Source organism: Equus przewalskii, chromosome 19, assembly GCF_037783145.1.
Source record: "Equus przewalskii isolate Varuska chromosome 19, EquPr2, whole genome shotgun sequence".
Lineage (NCBI taxonomy): Eukaryota > Metazoa > Chordata > Mammalia > Perissodactyla > Equidae > Equus > Equus przewalskii.
The window spans coordinates 5,106,030-5,127,704 of record NC_091849.1 but is presented as its reverse complement, the minus strand read 5'-3'; the positions used below and the strand labels follow the sequence as shown (position 1 = coordinate 5,127,704).

The window sequence follows — 21,675 nt, the reverse complement described above, 5'->3', positions numbered from 1 at the left end:
TAGTAGCAAAGGGGATAGCCTATTGTGCCCCAGATTTCTATCCCATACACTGGAACTTGACTCAGCCACCAGACTCTAACGTTTTTATGGAGCTCGTCTCCCACTTTCCAATATGCATATATCATATCAAGGTATCTAGGTACCTGCTACTTCCTTCTCATTTGTCCTATCAGAATGACATAATCGATGCAGTGGATCAGTGGCAAAATGTTCTGCAGACTAAACATGATGCAAAGGCATTGAACTGCTGGAGCCTCGAGTAAGGCAGTGAAAGTGCATTGCCATCCCTGCCAGGTGAAAGAAAAATGTTTCTGATATTCTCTGCTTACGGTAAGAGAGGAAGAAGTATTTTCTGGATCAATAGCTGTACACCAGGTTCGAGCAGTTATATTAATTTGCTCCTGTACATAGTCTGTATCTGGAAAGGCATCTGCAGTTAGAGTCCCCTTTAGACTGACTTTACAATGGTCCACTGCTGTTCTCCAAGACATTCATCTGTCTTCCACACAGACCAAGGGGCATCGGAAGATGATAGGAATCCTCTCCTGCATCTTCCAAGTGGTAATCTTCTCTGAGATCTCCCCTTGGGTGGTGCATTGCCTTGGGTTGGTTATTTTAGTTGGGAAGGGTAGCTCCATAAGTTTCCACTTGGTTGTTCCTCCCTGTCTTCAGGGAGACATTGTGGGGATTCTCAAGTATGTCTGTTCCAAATATGAACTCAGGAACGATGGCAATAACCACAGGTGACTTCAAGAATGCACTGAGTCCACAGTGGGACAAACTTGATCTGAAACTTCTTTATCAGGTAAACTTTTTAAGGCCCCACCTCTATCTGGTAAACCATAGTGGCATTTCCAGGCCCCAGACGTTCACACTAGCTTACAGCCAGGATCCAGTGACAGGATAGTTAACTTCATAATGGCCAGGGGCCCCTTTTCAAGATGGCCAAAGGGAAGACTAATATTGTGCACTTGTGTGTCGTTGCAAAGTCTTTCTTCAAAGGTACCACATGCCCTCATTTTGTGTCTCTGAAGTGACCCTGGGTTGGGTGAGAGGCCATGACTCTGCAACAATAACTCAAACCCTCAGTGTCAGTCTCACGGCCCCCACTTATCAGGCCAAGAGGTTTCGTTGGCTCTTTGTTGTTGGGGTTTTTCTGGTTTGTTTTTGGTTCTATGAATCCGGCAGAACCTTGGCGGGTTGCCTAGAACTATCTCATTTCTAGGGACCTCCGGACCACCGTCCCTTTGCCATGATTTTGGGGTAAAATTTATCAATATGGGTACACTTATTTGAGATTTTTGATTTTTGAATAGCTGGGGATGATTCTATTTTCTTGTTTGGTTGACTGAAATGTAGGTAGCTTGCATGAAATTAAGTGAAGATGCCAGAAATGCTTAGATATGTTTAAAAGAAGCACACAGACAGGGAGATACGGATTTATTAAGCTGCTCACCTACCTTCTGACCATGCCCCCAAGGTGGCCCAGAGGAATATGTTGGTGACAGAGATGCCAACATCTTTATAGGCACTGTATTGGTTGCCCACTGTAGGCAGGGGGAAAGTGGTAGATTGCTACTTCTGAAATGGGCTCAGTGATTTCAGTGGGGTCGATGGGACCCCAAAGACAGAAGCAGCAGAGCTTAAGTGACAGAGGCGAAGTGCTGTGGCTCCTGGAAAGGTGAGCAGGCCTGAGCAGTATTCTGAGTGACTTGACCTGCCCTCATCTTTGGCAGAGGATGATCGATCGTGGGGTCTCTCCCTGTTCATAAACTGCCAGAGAAAATAATGTTGCCTGTAATTTATTTCCACCTCAAAATGAAAATAACCTCAACCTCTGGTTCATCTTTTTCAATGATAAACCCTGCACAACACAAGGCTGCAGGTTCCTTAGAGCAGAGCTTCCCAAACTTTTCTGTGCATTTGAATCACCTGGGCAGGCTCTGACTCAGCAGCTCTGGGGTGAGGTCTGAGATGCTGAAGTTCGCACGAGCTCCTAGGCGATGCTGATGCTGCTGGTCCAAGGCCCACATGTTGGAGGAGGATTGAGTGGTGAGCCCTGCTTCTCCTCCCACCCAGCCCTGCCACTCTGCCTTAACAGAGCAGCTCCCCCATTTTATGGGAGTCTGATCTTAGATTCTATTTAAAACAAAAACAAAAAGATCTGTTTTCTAATTTAAAACAGATCTAATTTTTTAAACAGTTGGTATAAATATTCATAATAAAATTTTGATAAAAAAGAGACAGATGAGCAAGTAAGTCCAGGTCTCGTTGTTAAGGGGTGGGTAAGGAGTTTTAACTTTTGCAATTCTTCACAAGTGTGATTTTAATTTATTCAAGAAATAATTTTCACAAGCTATTCTGTGCAAAGCACCGTAAAGGCTGCATTTGTCTAGTATCAACTTCTGCAAAGTGAAATCCTCCAGCTTCGGCCCTCCTGACCTGGGCACCGTGTCCTCTAAAGCTGTGGTCACTTCTCTCCCCGGCGGGGCAGCATTTGACACATGCACAGGTGCACTTACGTCGACCTGGCACTTCATTTCAACCTCCTCCTCTAGGGAGAGGCCATCGGTACCCATGGCCTGGGGAGCCACGAAAACATTTCAGGTGGAGTTTGCAAGGACCCCTTTTGTGGAGGGAACACATTTCTTTAGATGAAATTATGAGGAAAGGCAGGAGAAAATGGCTTTCAAATAGACCTATCACCTGTGCATTGGATGTGCGTCTAAATTTTGATAAGTGCCAATGCCTTTCAATCCCAGAGAGGCAGAATGTTTCCTGCTGGTTCACCTGCCATTGGTTGTGGCTCCTAACACATTAATGTTATGTCTTTCCGCCTCCTGAAATTCTTTTCAAATCACACTCAGGATTCCATTCTAATGTCCTCTGTGATGTCATTTTCGACAACCCTGTGCTTGTCAGAAATAATTGATCTTCACTCTGCCCTCTTGAGTAGCTATGCAGAGGTTCCCAACTGACTTCAGATATTAATAACAGATATGTATATATATATATAGAGAGAGAGAGAGAGAGAGAGGGAGAGAGAGAGAGAGAAGTAGTTTTTACAAGGATATTAGAGTGTAGTCTTTAAGCCAAACAGATTTGGTTAATACCTGTTCACGCTACCTGATAAAATACATGTAATTAACTTATGTATACATTTTATTGGTGCACCGTATGCTTTTTATTACAACCTTTAACACAGTCAGTCTTCTATAGGATACTATTCTTTCTTATAGGTTGTAAGCTAATAGAAGAAAGGGATTACTTTTATTTGTTCTTCACATTAGGCCTAATATATTGAATTGTATCTACAAGCTGCTGAGCAGTCCTGTGAAACCTCCAACATTGTAAGTGAAATTTTATTTATATATGTGTGAACACCATTTTCTGGGAAGAGGGTCCACAGCTTTCTTTAATTTCTCAAAAGAGTCTGAGAGCCTGTAGAAATTAATAACCATTGGCCTAAAGAATCTCATAATGGGCCTGTATATGAAGCAGAATCTGTTTGTAATACATGTAGGTTTGCAGTGCTCATCGTGCACTGATTTGTAGGTTTTTGGATTTGGTTTTTCTGGTATTTGTTGTACTTGAAGTGGGGCACATGAAGACAGCAACCCAGCTATTCTGCGCTGGGGGACATTGCCACTCCTTCCTTGGCCGGCCGTCTGCCAGGGGACTTTTCAGTCCTCAGCGCGGCCGCTGGGAGGTGGACTGAAGCAGGAGTGCACGAGCCGACGGACCCACAGTATTAGCAGCTCCAAGACAGCTTGTTTGGAGGGGACTTGAAATTACTGATCCAAATGAGGTTTGGGGGTTATCGGCGGGTATCAATTATCCGTGACCTTACAGTCCCCCACGGCTACCAATAACTTCACATTGCCTATAAGCATAAACGATTTCTCTCTCTCTCTCTTTTTTTAAGATTTTATTTTTCCTTTTTCTCCCTAAAGCTCCCCCGGCACATAGCTGTGTATTTTTAGCTGTGGGTCCCTCTAGTTGTGGCACGTGAGATGCCACCCCAGCTTGGCCCGACGATTGGTGCCATGTCTGCGCCCAGGACCTGAACCGGCGAAACCCTGGGCCGCCGAAGCACAGCACGTAAACCCAACCACTCGGCCACGGGCTGGCCCTGATGATTTCTTTTAATTAAATGCAAAGGGTCAAATTCATAAAGACCGACGAGCCCCGGAAGTCAGTGCTGACCCCATCACCTGGGCTGGGGTTCTGCCCTGGGGAGGAGTTTTAGTTGGTGGGAAGCAGCAGAATTTCATTTTGCTATCCCCTGATCCACTAATGGCGTGGAAGTACCTCAGGCTGTCTTTGGGAGAATGTCCCCGAAAAGCACAATGCTGCTCAACAGGAGGGCACGGACATCTCTGTGAAGGACAGGGAGGAGAAGAGAGAGGTGTGTGAGGTTTGAAAAACTCCCAGGGGGCGGTCATGTGTTCCCCTGCTCGTCCCCACCCTACACCAAGAAGAACTGATCCGGGAAGAGTGAAATACCACCTGTGAGGCACATTGTGCTTCTTGGCCGGATGCGTCCTTCTTGTGCCGCGGTCGCCCGGCTGGCACCCAGCAGTAAACTCTACTTGGTGCAGGGTCCGCGACTTGCACAGTCTAACGTTCCCGCTTCCTGGGTTGGTCTTCCCCTTACGTACACCTGCCTGACTCTTCCACGTGCGTGGGGTATGAATTCAGACAGTCAAATGGCAAACAGTGTAACATCTCAAATGATGTTTCTCCCTGGAAAGTAGGAGTATTTTTTTGGAAGGCTCTCTCATTTGCCTCATTTTTGTTGATTGCTGAGTAACAAAACCCAGCTACCTCATCTCCCCTCATGCTGGAGTCTGCTCTCTCTGCTGGAGTTTTCTGTCTCTGCTGAGAGCAAAACAGCTCCGGGAGCTTTTCCAAAGGTTCTGGTATCTCAACGGGCAAAGCCAGGGACCTGACGCCGTTCGGCTGGGCGTGCGCCGGGAGAATTCGCCCCACTGGAAAAGGAGAAGGTTTGCTTAACAATAGAACTCTGTGTTTCCCATTAACTTTCCGGAAAAACAGAAAATAACAGCAAGCTTGTCTCCTTGAATGCAATACCACTCTACCACCCACAGCATGGTATACAACATTATTTAGTGCCTTTAGGGCTTTTTATACTGTTTTTGTAAGAAGGCTCAGAAAACCATATAAATGAAGGCACACACGCATCCACAAAGAGCTATTCCTTACAACAGCAATGTTGGATCTTATAAGCAGCACAAGGCCCAGAGAAGTTAAATAACTTGCTCAAAATCACACAGCCATCACAGAGACAGCGAACATATTTCTAACCGTGTTTGTTTTCCTCAGGCCTACAGTTTAGCCCTGGGTGTTGCTACTTTTGGCTCTTTTTCCTTTTAATTTTGTTTTGCTCCCAAAAAACAAACCCAAGAAAAAGAATGTTTACACTGAGAGAAAATAATGATGTTTTGTCACTTTGCTCACAGATCTCCAAATCCGAGGGGAATTCTGAGTGAGTGAGTGGCAGGGCCGGGAGCCATGCCCGAGGGCCACGAGCCTGCAACTCCTTCTTCATGCCAGAAGTCGCAGCGACCTGTCATGCCTCCGGCCCTCGTGAGGCCACAGGGCCAGGCACACATTCTCAGCCCCACCAGGGTAGTGCCAGCAGAGGACAAAGGCTCCCATTCAGAGTGAACTGCTCCAGCCGCAGGCCCCGAGTGGCCCCTCTGAAGCTAAGCCACCTTCCTCCGTGCACCCCGCTGCCTCCCGCCCAATTCCACCAGCTTCTCTGAAATCAATCAGGTCAAGGTCAAACGGCCAAGGTGAAGCCAAACCCAGGGAAGCAGATTTAGAGAACTGAACAGACACCTCACTGCCAGCTCACAGTTGTGACTCAGCAGAAATTCTGGAATGAAGAGCCAGATGTAAATGTTTGTGGAAGAGAAGAGAATAGATGCTTGTGGAATTGGCAGTGCATGAACAAACGCCACACTGATGAAGGAGTGAGCGAGTGGGTGAAAGGCTGGGCCCTTCGCTCTGCTGAGCGGCTCTGAGGAAACTTCCTTTAGGTAAGGACTCGGGGGGGATTGGTTGGAGGATGCTTAAAGGTAGGCGCTGACATCCTCGGGGGCCTGGCGGTGGCATTGCCTCCCTCTGCACCACACCCCATGGGGTTGAGCAAACCCTGTGCAGCTGGTTTCTGACTTTGGCGGAGGAGGCAATCCTAAGTAGACTGCCTTGGAGAGGGCTCGTGGCTTCCAGCCATCAGATGACAGATAGAAGCAGAGTGGAGAAGGCGGGAAGAGACGGCTGGCAGGCGTCCAGCCCTGAAGTCGCAGCAGCTAATGATGGGCGGGGACCTTGGGTAACCACCTTGCTCCCCGGAAGGAGATGCACTCCTGAAGAGGTTGCGGGGCGTGTCGGTGCTGAGGCCAGGACTGAAGGAGCCCAGGCAACAACCTGGCTCCTGTGGCCCCACGGGGAGGAAGAGACGTGGGCGGCAGAGATGCTCATCTTGCATTCTGCCCAAATGAGAGCATCAAACATACTCTGCTGAGAACACAGAAGAAGCGAGGGGTCGTAGGGAACCCCATACGGGGTCCCACATGGGTGAGGCAGAGCATTTGGCTTCTGCAGGGCAAAGGAAAACTACTCATTCCGTCCCATTCTGACCAGCCGGCTCAGGGAAGGAGGTGGGGAGAAGCATCACAGAACATTGCTACCTTCTACCACGTAGAGATTCCTTCGGTTGTTTCTTTTAACCCTCCCCCTTTGAAAGTGCAAATAGCCTCTTTAGAAAGTTACGTCAAAGCCTAACTCAGTCCAGATGCCCACTTTGCTTTCCTTCAGCACTCCGGGATCACACGCTCCACTCACCAACATTTACTGGGAATTGTTTGTGGGCAAGGCCTGTGCCAGGTGACAAGGCCAAACAAAGATTAATAGACAATTACTAACATGGTTGTTGCAAGAGTCAGACTTGAGTTTAAACTGTAATTCTGGCTCTCTGCCTTTATTTGGCAAATCTCATCTGTAAAATGGGTATGACAATGACTGCCTTGCAGTGGACACGGGGATTAAATGGTATTCTCATATAGCAACCAGCACGGTGCCCGGCAAGTGACAGGCAGTCTGTAGACGAAGTTCCCCTACCCGTCTCTCCCCTTGAGGGAAGTGGCAGAGTAGCTTGGTGGGAAGGGTGGTGGTGGAGACCACTACTGAATCCCAGATCAGGATGGGCATCTGTTCAGCAACATGCAAGCAATGTGCTCTAGGATCGCAACAGGAGGAGACGGGGGCTGCAGAAAAGGAGCGTTTGAATGGCATCTTGAGGGGAGAGATGGGTTGTGATCATTGAGGGGTGGAGAAGGCAGCATCCCAGGCTAACGGGATAGCACAGACCCAGCTCCAGGAGCCTCACAGCCTGCAGCCTGCTCTGAGGATGGGACTGCCCTGGTACCTGATGTGGCTGGGGAAGGGTGAACGGAGGAGGCAACGGGGCCCACCTAGGGTGGAGCCTTGGGAGACCCCAGTATCATCCCAAGGGCACATCGCACAGGCCTTCAGGGCTTTTCCAGGAGCAGAGGCTGTGCGGGGCCTCACTGTCTGCCTGAAGGCTGTTCCCAAAGCCCGCATTGAGGAGACGTTCTTCAGTGCTCCAGGCCTGTGCTGAGGCCCTTCCTGAGCGCGTTTGCTGCAGCTTGGTGGTTTAATTGGGCTCTTTTGTCCACTGACCAGCTGAATCCTGAAAAGTATTAAAAGAAATATATTAAGCAACGGCTTGAAGCAATTCCGTTCCTTTGGGCATTAGTCAGACTCTCGATGTACAATGTCAAGTTGTGAACACGACCCAAACTGCAAAGATATCAAAGAGGACAAGTGGGACACAAAAGAGATCAAGGACAGGGGATGGTCCTGGTCAGGAAAGGCCAAGAATGGAGGTGACCTGGGAGGAGAAGGCTGAAGATCAGCATCATCATTCTTTTCTACCTAGACAATTCTCACTGGATTAGAAGGGATTTTCTTCCCTCTCTTGAAGACTAGAGAAAAGTGAAAGTCAAGCAGCATCGATTGGGGCTGCCCACGGGGTCCTCCTTTGCCCCATCCGCCCTGACCACCACGACAGATGAGTAGACAGCGGTTTGTGCAAACCCTCGGCACTGTCTCTAAGTCCGCTCATGAGACCAGGATGGAGCACAGACAATTGACAGGGGTGTGAAGTTAGGGATGACCTTGAACTGGCTCTAACGAATCCTTTAAAGACTAAGGCATTTGCGAGCTTCACATGAGTTCCGTCTTCACTGCTCTTCGCAGCACATCACTTGAGGCACACCAGGGGGCTGTGGCGGAGAAGTGTTGGTTTATAACACTAACTCTGAGCATTCCTGAGCAGCCAGGTCCCCCAGGAAGAGCACAGAGCAAGACCCCAAACCAGGAGACAGCATGAGGGCACTGCCTGGTGCCTGAAGGCTGGAGAAGAGGGAATCTCAGGAAGGGAGGTAAAAAGCGGAAATCGAGGCCAACTGAAACTTCCAAGTGTTACCTCGTTCTCCTCCAGACTCTGGTTCTCAGTGCATTTTTACAAGCAGAAGGGTGGAAGAGGGTGACCGGGGCCAGAGGCAAATGTGGACTCATTGCCCAGTGTCTGATGCACAGCAAGTGTTCAGTAAGTGTGTGCTGGAGGCATAATTGCCTGGGAGTCAGCTGGAGGCTGATTTTTGCCAATTCCCTTCCTCTCCTCCTTCGTTCCCCTCCCCATCTTTCCTATGAAGGAGGGAAGAGGCTGGTGCACTAGTCCCTAAGTAGGAGAGTCCCTTTTCCTCACTTTAATTGTTGTGAACTGCTTCTGGGGAGCAATATTCAGAAACCTAGGGCGGCTTTAGTAAGAGGCTGGCCCCAGGGGAACAGGTGTGCCCTAAACAGAAGGTGTGCAGGAAGCTGCTTCTGCTCTGGCACGTGATGGAAAGCTCAGCTGGATGGATTTATGACAGAAAGCCTGGGCCCACCGGGGAGACCAGACGCTGGTACATCCTGTGGGCATCGGACCGGCCCTGTTCCTGAAGAGCCTGTGGAAGCAATACATCGATTAGCGAACCGAGCAGGAATGTGCAGTTTTCATTCAGTATTTCATCCTCACCCCCGGGGAGCTGGTACTGTTAGTCCTGTTTTACATACGAAGAAACTGCGATGCCGTGAGGCTGGGTCAGGCGGCTAAGAATGACAGAGCCGTGGTTTCAATGCCCCAGCTTTCCCTCACCCCAGGCTACTTCTGGAGAAACAGCCAGCCTCGGTCTGGGGTGTGTTAGATCAACGCTCCCCAAGAAAGCCCCTGGAGCATCTACTTCAGGACCACCTGCGGAGCTCATTAAAAACGCAGATTTCAGGACCCTGTCCCAGCCATGCTGGTTGAGACTGATAGAGGAGAGGGCTGAGGGGAACCTCTGGCTGCAGTTGGGAACGTGGCTAACAGCTTCCCCAGGATGCCCCAGCCGTGAGATTCATTTCACTGTGCTTTCAAAGAGGCCTTAAAGGAGGGATAGCAAATTGACAAAGTTGCTTCTCCAGCAGAAGAAGATTCATGAACAGGAAGTAATTCAGTCAAATCCAGGTCCATTAGCACATGTGTTGTGTGGCCCCTTCTAAACAGATGTGTTGATTCCAATGTGCCTGCCATTCTCCTGTTGACCCTGAATGCAAACAGAAAACCAGAGGGTCAGGGGCCTGAAGCAGGTTTTGTGGAAACTCAATTGCCCTTGTGTCTCGGCTCCACTTCACTCAGCTACTACAAGGGGATTTCTAACCTTGCTCATGGAGTTTCCGCATCAGTCAGGATTCTGTAACTACTGGAAAAACCCTGCCTCAAATAGGCTTAAGTAATAAGCAGAAGTATTCTCTCCAGCACAAGGAGCTCAGACTGGGTCTCCAGAGTTGGTTTATTCAGTCGTTTCACAATTTCAGAACAGGCCAGCTTCTTTCTGCTCGGCAGTCCCCAGGGTTGGCTTTATCCCCAGACTGGTGGAAAGACGGGCTGCAGCCGCCCAGGCATCGTAGATCCACAATCTCCATATAAGACAGCAAACTCTCCCAGAAGCCCCCGGCAGAGGTCCCCTTGGGTCTCAGACTAACAAGCCTAACAAACCCATCTTAAACCAGCTGCTGGCAAAGGAAGAGGGGAACACCGCCACTGGCTTTGACCTCTCAGGATCTGCCTGTGGGCCAGGGCCCGAGTCGAGGCTGGGGCCTCCCCTGAAACATGCATAGATGAGGAAAGAGATCTTAGCAAAAGCAGGATTCTGCTCCAAACGAGGACAGGTGTGTACAGGAAACAGATGTTGGACAAGCAACCAAACTGTGAAGCCATAGCTTCTTTTCTAGAAGGGAGCTGGTCTGGAGAAGTGACTACATGTAGGAAATCCCCAGGGCGTCTACTACCCTAAAGAAGAGGACAGGATTTCTGTGCCCACCACTGATACAAGTGAAATTAAGCCTCCTCTGCTCTCTGCTCCTCTTGCCTACTTCCCATCCCAGGATGGGCGTTCTGGAAGCAGACACAGGCAGCGATTAGGGAGGGCAGAGAACGTCAGAGGGAAAGCAGCAGAAATTTACCTTTTGTTTGTGTCCCACCAATTCCTTCCAGGGGATAGCCATATCCTATGTTGTCCATACGAGGTAAACCTTTGACATCTCTAAAAAATAAGGTGATCTCCATGGAGCCTGGAGCTTCTTTCTATTGTAGAAAACCAAGCAGAGTGCCTTGAACATGCAGATACTCGACAAAGATTTGTTGGATGAATGAACAAGTGGCTGGATGAATGGATGGGATGTTCGACCAGCACAGCCCCACGTGCTTTCCCCTCAGACTCCTTGCAAATGATGATGAGTGCTCTAAAGAATGCTGCTGGTGAGGTCAGCGGCAGAGCTGGGACTGCGGCCTTGCAGAGCTGTGATCTGGTCCAAACCCTCAGTGCATTCTGGACACGGTCTGCGGGGACTGCAGCTGAGGTCAGCTCCTGGCATCAGTTCAACCGTACGCCATGGCGATGAGGAAAACAATGACCGGTCAGAGCTCTGTCTCGACAGGCGCCCTCTGTGCACGGGCCCTCTGCACTTGTCCAGGCTAAGCTGCCCCTCCAGGGGCCTCCAGGCACCCACGTTGGGAGTTGGTTTTCAAGTCTATCTGCTTGACCCAGTCTCAGGGCTTGGTGAGTCCCAGTGGAGGGCTGTATTTTTTTCTACGAGCTCTAATATACGGAGTGAAACTCCCTTATTTAAATTTAGATAAATTTTTATTACAAAATATTTTTGTTGAAAATATTTCAGAAGTCCAAAAACAAGGCGTCAGCAGGGTTGGTTCCTTCGTTTTTTTTAAAAAAAATTTAATTATAGTGAAATACACCTAACAGAAAATTAACAATTTTGACCATTTTTAAGTGTACGGTTCAGTAGTGTGCATATATATACAGTAATGTATATTATATACATATAGCATATATATAATATATATACGTGTTGTTGTTGTGCAACCAATTTTAGATAAATTTTTGATTGAGGTATAATTACTACAGAAAAGTGCACAAATCCTAAATGAACAGCTCGATGAATTTTCACAAAGTGAACATTCCTGTGTAAGCCAATCCAGATCAGAAAACAGAATATTATCAACACTCAAGAAGCCCTCCACATGCCCCTCCCAGTCACTACCCACCCACCTCCAAAAAGTAACCATGATCTTACTTCTATGGCCATAGAAGTGAGTTTGCCTGTTATTGGACTCTATATAAATGGAATTACACAGCATGTGCTCTTTTATGTCTGGTTTCTTTTGTTCAAAGTTGTGTTTGAGAGAGTCGTCCATGTTGTGGTAACAGTTGTTTGTTCCTTTTCATTGCTGTATAGTATTCCATTGAATGAATATAGAACACTTTATCCATTCTGTTGTTGATGAACACTTGGTTTGTCTTCAGTTAGGAGCTATAATGAATAAGATTCATTATGAACATTTCTGTGCATGTCTTTTGGTGCACATTTGTAACACAAACCTAAGAGTAGAATTGCTGGATCACAGGCTTTGCATGTGTTCAAATTTAGTAGATACCATCAGAGAAATTTCCAACGTGGTTGTACGAGTTTACATTCTCACCAGCAGTGTATTGGAGTTCTAATTACTTTGCATCTTTACCAACCGTTGATATAGTTTGTCTTTTTAATATTATCCATTTTGGCGGGTATGTGGTGAAATCTCACTGGAGCTTTAATTTACTTTTCCCTGATGAACAGTAATGTTGAATACTTTTTCACATGCCTCTTGGCAATTTGGATACCTTCTTGGATGAGGCAACTGTTCCAGACTTTTACCTTTTTTAAAAGTTGACTTATCTGTCATTTTCTTATTGATTTGTAGGATTTCTTTATATATTCTGGGCACAAGTCTTTTGTTGAATATACATATCGCAAATCTCTCCTCCCACTCTGTGGTTTGTCTTTTCAATCTCTCCCCTAATAGTGTGTCTTTTGTTGATCAGAAGTTCTTAACTGTAATGCAGTCCAGATTATCAGTCTTTCCTTTAAGATCAGTGCTTTTGGGGCTGGCCCAGTGGCATAGTGGTTAAGTTTGTGTGCTCCACTTTGGCAGCCCAGGGTCTGTAGGTTTGGATCCCAGGTGTGGACTTAGCACCACTCCTCAAGCCATGCTGTGGCAGCATCCCACATAAAATAGAGGAAGAGTGGCAATAGATGTTAGCTCAGTCCAATCTTCCTCACAAAAAGAAAAAAAAAAATCAGTGCTTTTTGTTTGTCCTGTCTGAGAAATATTTGTCTATGGCAAGAGTCATGAAGATATTTTCCTATATCATTTTATAGTGCTTTATTGTTTTACCCTTCACATTTAAATCTACAATCCACCCTGGAATTGATTTTCATATGGCATGAGGTAGAATCATTCTTCTTTTTTTAAACTCGGCATTGCTTCTTTCAAAAACCATTCATTATAATGTTTCAAGCTAAATAATTTGGACATGCCAGAGAAGCCTGTCTTTCAGGGAACAACCTTCATATTTATTTTCTCCCCGGTTTGAGCAAAGACTTTTTACCCAACTTGTAAAAAGAAGAAATCGAGATAAGCTAAGCTCATTTGATCAACAATTATGCAAGCGTTAGGGAGCGGTTGGTGTGCCCCAGAACTTCATCCTCATGAACAGGGTGCACTGCTCTAGTTCACGCTCTTCCTGGTGTTTATTTTTCTAAAAGTGAAAATAACTATTTCCCTTTCACTTGAAGCAAAATGCCTGGATCTGTGAGCTCCCGTCTTGCTCTACGAAATTTCAAGAGCTGTGGGTCACCTGCCTGTCATTCATCTTTGTAACTCACTCTTACCTGGCTCAGGATGATGCGTGGTCTCTGGTCAGATGACTGTCTGCTGCGTTGCCTTTGATCAGGGGTTCTTCTCCTCAGGTTAGTTCACTCACTCGCTAGGTCATCAAGCTGTCTTCTGCATAGGGGAGGAAGCCCCTCGTCACACCGTGCTTTAGCCAGGATCTATCTCAGCGGTTGAAGTGGCTGGTGACATCCTGTGAGACAGAGAGCTGCTCTGAGTGTGTGTCATTCTCTCCTCTCTCCTTCAGTACGGCTTGAACACCTTTGTCCCCCCGCCCCGTTAGCCTGATGGACTTGGCGTCGTATTGTTTGTGGGGCGTCACTTCTCCCTTGGTGCACAGTGCCACACTTTCTCTTTCTCCCTCTGTTCACTTTTTATGCCCACTATACATAATCTTCAATAGCTTTATTGGGCTGCCATTTTGTTTTGAAAGTGATCTTGCTCTTTTTAAAGAGTCGTTTTATCTTTTAGCAAAAACTCATCTTTTTAGAGTTTTAGGGCTTTTGTTATTAGTTTGTTTGGTTCCATGACACTCTCCCTCCCAAAACAAGGGCAAAAATTTTACAAGGCGTGCTTCTGAAAAAGTAACATTAAATTAACTTGGTTTTGAGAAAAGGTCAAGAAATTTGCAATATCACAGCATAATGTAATGGAAATATCACTTGGTAGGAGTCAGCAGAGTTGATGCTAGTCCCAGTTCTGCCATCAACTAATTGCATGCCCTGACCTTACTGTTCTGGGTCTCAGTTTCCTTGTCAGTTAAATGAAGGAATTGGCTCTCTGAGGGCACTTTCAGCTCTCATATTGTGGATTTCTCTGCAAATGGATACAGTCGAGGTTAAAAAGTCAGGAGTATGAATCAGCCATATAGGTTTAGTTTAACTTTCTTAAGGCTTTATATTTTTTAAATTTATATATGGAGACATTCTTTTTTTTTTTTTTAACAGGAGAAAATCAAACACATTTAATAACAGGTATACATGGGAGTAACCCAGGAAAACTGAGTAACTCACCAAAATGGCTGAAGCCACCACCTTACATATTGTCTTCAGCTAAAGACAAAGGAAGATGTTGTGGGTAGTGGTTTGGGACTTCAAAGGGGAGGAAAGCAATTCACATCGAGATGGAAAAGCAAATGTCTGGTAAACAAATGTTTGCTAGGCCATCTGTGGACAATGAGAGAGAACTTTGATTAAAAAAATGGGCCTTGCTGGGTGTCTTCCTGTCTACCACACCTAGAGTTATCTATGGCAATAGCTTTCCTGGAACAGGCCTTCTATTTAAATTTTTTTTGGCAGTTGAGGGGAAGGTCAAAGTTCCTTTTTGAGCCTTTTGTTCTTAAAGATAATCAAGCCAAAGAGACACATTTTGGAGTGGCAAATTCTGATGCCCCACTTAAGCAATATCCATGTACAATTCCTGTGGTCACAATGACTATTTTCCAAAGTTGTTGTATTCATTTCCTAGGGCTACCATGACAATATACCACAGATTCTGTGTTCTGGGGACCAGATGTCTGAGATCAAGTTGTTGGCAGGGTCATGCTCCCTGTGAAGGCCATAAGAAAGGATGTATTGCATTCCTCTCCTAGCTTCTGGTAGTTTCTTGGCTTGTGGCAGCATAACTCCAATCTTTACATGGTGTTCTGCTGTATGTGTGTATGTCTCTCTGTCCAAATATCCCATTTTTTTTTTATTAATGTTATGATAGATTACAACCTTGTGAGATTTCAGTTGTACATTTTTGTTAGTCATGTTGTGGGTACACCACTTCCCCCTTTGTGCCCTCCCCCCACCCCCCCTTTTCCCTGGTAACCACCGATCTGATCTCCTTATCAATATACTAACTTCCACCTATGAGTGGAGTCATATAGAGTTTGTCTTTCTCTGACTGGCTTATTTCGCTTAACATAATACCCTTGAGGTCCATCCACGTTGTTGTGAATGGGCCAATTTTGTCTTTTTTTATGGCTCAGTAGTATTCCATTGTGTATATATACCACATCTTCTTTATCCAATCATCAGTTTCTGGGCATGTAGGCTGGTTCCACGTCTTGGCTATTGTAAATAATGCTGCGATGAACATAGGGGTGCAACGGACTCTTGAGATTTCTGATATCAGGTTCTTAGGATAGATACCCAGTAATGGGATGGCTGGGTCATAGGGTATTTCTATTTTTAACTTTTTGAGAAATCTCCATACTGTTTTCCATAGTGGCTGTACCAGTTTGCATTCCCACCAACAGTGTATGAGGGTTCCTTTTTCTCCACAACCTCTCCAACATTTGTCACTCTTGGTTTTGGATGTTTTTGCCAATCTAACGGGTGTAAGGTGATATCTTAGTGTAGTTTGGATTTGCATTTCCCTGATGATTAGCGATGATGAACATCTTTTCATGGGTCTATTGGCCATATTCATATCTTCTTTTGAGAAATGTCTGTTCATGTCCTCTGCCCATTTTTTGATCGGGTTGTTTGTTTTTTTGTTGTTAAGCAGTGTGAGTTCTTTGTATATTATGGAGATTAACCCTTTGTCGGATAAGTGGCTTGTAAATATTTTTTCCCAATTTGTGAGCTGTTTTTTTGTTTCAATCCTGTTTTCCCTTGCCTTGAAGAAGCTCTTTAGTCTGATGAAGTCCCATTTGTTTATTCTTTCTATTGTTTCCCTCAACTGAGGAGTTATAGTGTCCGAAAAGATTCTTTTGAAACTGATGTCAAAGAGTGTTCTGCCTATATTCTCTTCCAAAAGACTTATTGTCTCAGGCCTAATCTTTAGGTCTTTGATCCATTTTGAGTTTATTTTGGTGTGTGGTGAAAAAGAATGGTCAATTTTCAATCTTTTGCATGTGGCTGTCCAGTTTTCCCAGCACTATTATATGGAGACATTCTTATAAGAGAAGTCACTCTTACTAAATTTCATCACAGACACACACACACACACAAAATGCAAAGTAATGCAAAGTCCAAGTAATGGCTTACTCAGACTTAGTAGTATTCAACATAATGATAAAAAGCCAAGTACAAAAGGTCTTTAGATAAATTTTTGGCATTAATTTCAAATTTGATCTATTAATTTATAGTGCATAGAATCATTTAAATGTTGAGGAACATTTCAATTTTTAAAAATATTTCACTTGGGTTTGTTGAAAATACATTTTGAAATTAGATGTATAGATTCCACTATTATTTCCCTCTTTTGGTAGGTAGTTTAAAAATATATACATTTTCAAGCTCTGGTGATATACGTTTCCGGGGAGTATATCAACACACAAATACGGGTCATTTTCTATGCGCCAGGCATTGCAGAGAGTCAAAGACACAATATAAGACATGACTCTTGTCCTTAGGAAGTGCACAAGCCCCCTGGACAAATAAGACTTAAAGAAGTGAAAAGGTAAACCACAAGAAAAAGTAAATAATGATTAAAGACCAGGATTCCCAGGCATTTATTTATTTTTTTTTTAGAATCTGATAAAGTGATTCTCAAGTTTATTGGGAAGAAAAAATGGCCAAGAACTGCCGAGAAAACTTGAAAAGAATAATAAGCAGCGATTGGGACAAGGGAGTGCTTATGCCACCAGGTATCCAAAAGAAATATAAAACTATTGCAATTACAAAAAGTGCAATGGGGGCTGGCCCAGTGAGGCAGTGGTTGTGTTCATGCACTCCACTTCAGTGACCTGGGCTTTGCAGGTTAAGATCCCAGGTGCAGACCTAGCACGACTTGTCAGGCCACGCTGTGGTGGCATCCTACTTAAAACAGAGGAAGACTGGCACAGATGGTAGCTCAGCGACAATCTTCCTCACAAAAAAAAGAGAAAAAAGAAACATTCAGTGGTAAACTGAACCAACGATATGAATAGGGAAAAAAAAAATAAACAGTAACCCTGGGAAAAAAAATTCAACTCCACCAGTAATCAAAGTGTGCAAAATCAAAATAGGCAGATATCATGTGCACTCATCATACTCGCAAAGAGGAAAAAGAATGTGATGTGTTGTTGGTGAATTTGTGCTAAAATATGCACTCACTGGTATGTGACATTTTGGTGCACCATAATAAACCAATGAACGTCCAGATTTTGAAAATTACCAAGTAAATGCACACAGATATCCTTATTCTTCAGCCTCCCATCTCCATCATAAATGCTCATCCCATTTTTGCCTCTATCCCTCCCCAGCCCACCTTCTGCTTACCTCACCTCTAAACCTAATCCCATTCCTAAGCCTCACTCCATCTCTCACTCTTCACTGTAACTTCTACTCTTAAACTTGTATATGCAAGAGCCTTCCTTGCAACATATATTAGTTAGCCTTTGCTGTGTAACAAACTACCCCAAATCTTACAGCAGACATTTAATTAGCTGAAGATTCTGTGGGTTAGCTGGGTGGTTCTTCTCATCTGGCTTGGCTTGTCCAATTCCTGCTGGGCTCTGTCACGTGTCTGTGGTCAGCTGGCGAGTTGGCTGGCCACTGGATGATCCAGGGTAACCTCACTCACAGGTCTGGCAGTTGGCAAGCTGTCAGCAGGGGTGATATCTCATCATCCACCAGGCTAGCCTGGGCTTCTTTACATGGTGGCAATTGTAGGGTTCCTAAGAACAACTAGAGAGCCATCCCCAGTGTGCAAGCACACTCAAGTCTCTGCTTGTGTACACTCGCTAACATTGCATTGGCCACAGCAAGTCACACGGCCCTGAGGGTTGGAGAAATAGACTCCCTATCTTCTTTTTTTTAAAGATTGGCACCTGAGCTAACAACTGTTGCCAATCTTTTTTTTTCTTTTCTTTCTGCTTTTTCTCCCCAAATCCCCGTAGTACATAGTTGTATATTTTAGTTGTGGGTCGTTCTAGTTGTGGCATGTGGGACAGCGCCTCAGAGTGGTCTGCTGAGTGGTGCCATGTCCACACCCAGGATCTGAACCAGCAAAGCCCTGGGCTGCCACAGCGGAGTGCACGAACTTAACCACTCAGCCATGGGGCCGGCCCCCTAGACTCCATATCTGGACAAGAGGCAAATACTACGTGGGCAGATTTTGCAATCTGCCACACAACATTATTTAATAATGAACTTTAGAAAATATCTAAATGTCCAAAAATAGAGAAATGGTCAACTAAAACATAGTTCAATCTTACAATGGACAATGCATGATATTATAGGAAAAAATTTGATATATGAAGATGACTTATGAAAATACAAAACAAAATGTGTTACATAAAACCACTTCAGTGAAAAAAAAATGGGAAAAATGACCAGAAGGACAAAAGCTAAAATGTTATCACCCCTATGGCTGGATAGAAGGGTTCTGAGAGCTCTGTTTCCTTGTACTTCCCAGTTTTCTGACTTCTCCAACAGAGCTAGTGAGGTAGTGCTGGGCGGTGGTTACAGTAAAGGTTGATGTGGCCTCAAGCTCCAGCTCTGCCCCTCATTACCTGGGGGACCACAGGGAAGTTACTGAAGCTCGTCAAGCCTCAGTTTATTTATCCATAAAATGGGGTGACAATAATGCCCACCTTGCAATGCTGTCATGAGTATTAAATGAGATAGTTGTGAAAATAGTTGTGAGATAGATGTGAAGAGCTTTGCACATAACAATTGGTCAAGAAACAGTACATCAAAATCCATTATTTTTCTAATTTAAAGTAACAATAAATATTGTTTTTAAACCATAGTTTGAAAAACATAAATTTATAATAGTATTTGTATTTACTTAGCACCCATTGATTGGGGAAATACATGATAAAAAGGGTCAACAACTTTTAGGAATGCTTTCTATTAGATTTGTATTTTGTTAATCCCATTAATACCAATATGAAAAATCGTGGTACATATGACACATGAGAAATTTTTACTAAGCCCACATATGATGTGCGCCGTGCAGAGGGCTCAGAAGCCTGCCAGTGATTTTTGTCTCACAGGCTGGGAGCCAATAATTTGAGACAACAAAAAAAAATGACGTAACAGAGCAGAGCCTGATCAATTGCCAATTAAATCATCTAGGCAGTAAATGGATAATGCTGGTAGTCTAATACTTTTTCAACTACACTGAAGGCTTTTTCTCCATTACTAATGGCACCAGGAATTTTTACGAGCCCCTAAATGTAACCAGCCTGGTTGATCTTCCTGGCTTTCCTTTCTTGGTTGAGACTCTGTCCCCGGGGGGCTCCTAGGAAGCACTGACCTCCTGCGGTCGATGTTTTTAGATTTTCCGAGTTTGATTAGTATGGAGTCCACAGCAAACAGCCCAGCTTATTTTGTCCCCAGCATTCCTCCCAATGTCCTTTGCTCCCCGAATCATGCTAAAACAAAACAAAGTGCTACGTGGGTGAGATGCTTGCTTCTTTCAGCAAACCATCCAAAGAATGCCTGTTGACAACAGTGTCACCGTGGAAGTTCCTGAGAAGGCGTGCCTGTCCTTAGTGACGGGAACGTTGGCCTGTGGGACAGAAGCCCAGCCCTTCTTGCCTTTCAGGGCACCTCCTCTTATGACCATTCCACAGGTTTTCTACTTGCTGCACTAAAACAGTACTGCCCTCTCTTTTCTTTGGATGAATCTGATAAAACTTTATGATTTTCCCTCTCAGCCTTATCATTCTGGACAGGAGAGGCCACATTTGTGTTTCCTTTTATAGAAGGCTGTCCCTCATTTGGATTCTCGTAGATCCCTCTACTCGGACCTTCTGGAGAGCCCTGGAAAGTGTCACCCCACCTAGTGTGATAACTATCGCGCCGGCAAAGCTGGCTTTTCTGCACGCACCATATCCTGACGGAGGGTTTTGTTCTCTTCCTGATTTGGGTCACAACTAGACATTGAGGAAGCAGCTTCAGGAAAGACTCTGCAAGGCGCCAAGGTCCTCTTCTTAGACAGCTATGAACCCAACCCCGCGTCATGACACCCTGGGTGGTAAGACCTGGAGTAGTACCTCCCACTTGTCCCTGACGCTCGCCGCTCGTTGCTTCTCTCCTGCTGGCTGGTGACCCCACTTGCTTGTCCTCGTGGGCCTTCCTTAACCCCGGAAAGCCCGCCACTCTCTCTGTCGGAGCCTTTCCTCTGCGCCCTCCCTCCGCAGGGCGGGGGATGCAGGGGGAAGCGCTTCTGGTCCTAGACCTGCTTCCGGGGAAGGAACAGCTCTGCGTAGCCGGCCTGCCCTCGGCAGCCCCGGGTGTGAGCGAGCGTGTCCTGGCTCCCTGTGACGAGCCCGCAGAGCCCTATCTGCCTCCAGAGACCCTCCCCCGCGTGCGAGCCTCCCGGAGCCGCCTGCGCAGACTCTGGGTCGGTTCCCCGGGGCTCACAGACGGCCGGGGACTCACGGGGCGCTGCTCTGCCCCATCACAGCCAGGGCTCCAGCTCTGCCCCGCCTCGCAGCTGGCGCACCCCACAGAACTGGGGCCACGGCTGTGGCCACCGCCGCCCGCGCCAGGGAGACGCCGATCACACTGGTGCTGCGCTCAGCTGTACCAGGGCTTGAGGGCCAAGTTCCTACAGGGCAGTGCTTCCTGTTTAGCCATCTGCTCCTGCTGGCCTCAGGGGCAAACTTTGTTAATTCACCCCAGCTCTGGAGAATTGAGGGAGAGAATGGTGCGTTCCTTCCACAAATTGCCTGTATCCTAGATTGTTCTCGTGCTTGGTGCTACAGCTCTGTAAATTCAAATAAACCCGAAGCCACATTCCTCCAGATATACGAAGACATCAGGGTGGCTGGTCAGGGTAAATTCCAGTATTAGCAATATGCTATGCCTAGAATTAATTTTCTTCTCTGATCTTTGTGATCTGGAGTTGTATAAGATTCTAGACTCCCAGGGCCATCACACACAATTTGCATGTTATACACTGCACAAATCCCAAAAGAGACTAAGTGGTGCCCGCTAGAGGTGTTCAGTGCAAAACTTGCACAACTGTTCACAGTGGTCCTGAGTGCTTTCCTAATGATGACTGCCCTCTCTTGGACTCTGCTGTCCTCACTACAATATGGTCCAGTGCATCAGACCTGCTTACCAATCCTTGACCCTCAGGAGGGTCAGAGATCCACCTCCACCGGTGTACTAATTTGCCTTTATAAAAATTTGCAACAGCAAAGAAATACAACTCTACTCACAGCAGCATTTGAGCCCCAACCATTGTCCTTGCAAAGTATCCTCTTCTACTTGCAAGAACCTCCCATCTCTTCAGATGCTCAAACAGTTGGGAAGAGTGGGGACCAGTAAATCTCAACAATGAATAAGTGCTCCTCCCACCAGAATCCTGCCACACAGCTCAGAACAGGAAATAGAGTCATCGCTAGGGTCACAGCCCCCGGTTTTTCTTGACGT

General features: G+C 45.9%; 1 long non-coding RNA gene across 1 annotated transcript; it reads right to left on the bottom strand.

Moving 5' to 3' along the window:
* Window positions 1–6,979: 6,979 nt before the first annotated feature.
* Window positions 6,980–20,428, bottom strand: LOC139077392 (uncharacterized). The gene is made up of 3 exons (XR_011529888.1): window positions 20,289–20,428; window positions 13,369–13,562; window positions 6,980–7,741 (listed from the first exon to the last, which is right to left on the bottom strand). It is a non-coding gene; the product is annotated as an uncharacterized lncRNA (long non-coding RNA).
* Window positions 20,429–21,675: the final 1,247 nt, after the last annotated feature.